Source organism: Nicotiana attenuata, unplaced genomic scaffold, assembly GCF_001879085.1.
Source record: "Nicotiana attenuata strain UT unplaced genomic scaffold, NIATTr2, whole genome shotgun sequence".
In the NCBI taxonomy this organism is placed as follows: Eukaryota; Viridiplantae; Streptophyta; class Magnoliopsida; order Solanales; family Solanaceae; genus Nicotiana; species Nicotiana attenuata.
Window position 1 is genome coordinate 4,038 of NW_017688658.1, and position 1,899 is coordinate 5,936.

At 42.6% G+C, this 1,899-nt stretch overlaps 1 pseudogene; it reads right to left on the minus strand.

The window, feature by feature from the left end:
• Positions 1–14: 14 nt before the first annotated feature.
• LOC109222348 lies at positions 15–1,221 on the minus strand (annotated as a pseudogene).
• Positions 1,222–1,899: the final 678 nt, after the last annotated feature.

The window sequence follows — 1,899 nt, forward strand, 5'->3', positions numbered from 1 at the left end:
CATACAGGGTCAGTAGTCAATAAGCCAAATCCACAATTCGGATTCGTCTTCAAAAGAGGATAAACAAGAAGGCAACAGATACACCAACCTGCATGCTGAGATCAAGAAGATGCAAATTGGTGACAACAGCTCTTACAATACTCTCCTTTGCAGAAGAAAACTCTTGCCTATCCCAAAGAGTGAGAATAGCAATGATGGAAGTGGATGCCCACTCGGGTTTCCCTCCAGGAACGTCAGCCAAGTATAACATGTTAATTCCCACCTCAAATATCAAGGATGGATCCAAAGACGATGCCAGAAAAGGTGCCAAATGTGAAACAACATCAGATACACCCACAAACCTTTCCGCACTCACAGTCTCTAACGAACTAGCATTCCCACTCTTGGAAGACCTCGATAGCTTCTTGATCACCTCTATCGAACCCGAAGCTACTGCCTTCACAGCATACACAAGCGGACAAACCGTAGCTCGAAAGTTCTCTATTGGGAGAACCAACGACCGCGCCATTAACGCATTCCTCCTCCTCCAAACAAATTCAACCATAGAAGAAACCCAATTAGACCTAATAGCAACAGAATTTTCACTATCCACAAGCTTATCACCAGCCAAACGACTCATCCTTTTCGACTCAAACTCCTGAAACAATCTCCCTACAGACTCAAACGCTACTTTGGAAACAGCATCAGATTTATCAAGCATGTTTTGCCCGATCCTAATCCACCAATTAGAAACCCTATCCAACAAATTCATATTGTTCTCACACAATGTAACCAGATCATCACGTGCAAGGATACAACCAAGTGTTTCAGTAATAGCAAAACGGAGATTATCACTCGTAGAATCAAAACAGCTAGAGATCTGTTTATTACAGTCAGAAATAAGCTTACCAAGACGGTAAGAAGGAATAGCAGCAAGTATAGACACCGCAGCAGCAGTAACGTCGGGATCGGGGAAGTCGAGATCGTTGCGAATTCCGGTACAGACTGTTTCCCATAGGGTCAGCAGTGAGACGAGTGGAGCGAATTAGGTCAAATGCGAGTTTTTTTCGAAATGCAGAAGCTGGTGATGCGACAATCTCTTCGACGGCGGATTTGGCGAGGACGGAGATGTCTCTGCCGGCGGCGGATTGTTGGAGAGCTTGGAGAAGTGCTCCTGATTGACGGAGCGCGTCATTTGAACGGAGATCGGCTTGGATCTGAGCAAATAGTATGTCCATTTGCAGCAGTGTTAATTTAATGATGAAGTGAGCGACGAGTAGATTTGTATATTTGCTCTGAAGCAAATTACCCAGTAGGTTGCTTCGGAGCTCAAATGGAGGAAGGCTACTCACGTCTGAGTTCCCATTGGTTAGTTTCTGCGTTTTGCAAATGATTCGAATCTTTAGCTTTTCTGCCTTTCTGTCAGGTGATCAAGGAGGGAGGGTTTACTGGCGAGCGGGAGGACCGTTTTAACGGACGTTTATCTAAGGGCTACTTCCCAAAATTGATTTTGACGATGATGTTTTGCTACACAGTTTAACGGGGAGCTAATATCCTAAAACCCTTAAACTATTACTCTATATTTTTGTCGTTTCCTACTTAGATTATTCGGTATCCCCAAAAACCTACCGAACTATATTGTCCTTTGTATTAAAATCCCCTCGTCGCTGACATAGCATAACGTGTGCAAACACTCGCTTGGGAGCGCGTGACAGCTGAAAAAAGCTATCAAAATAGCTCATATGATAGAAGATAATGGCTAATTATCCTAACCCTCTTTCACATTTATTTTTTTTTACTAAATATTCTCCATATTTCAATTATATCCACTTTTCTTTCTTTTCATCCTTTTCCATTCTTTCCTTTTCTTTTCTCTTCTCTCTTCTTCTTTGCTTCTTTACTGAATTTCGTTACTGATTC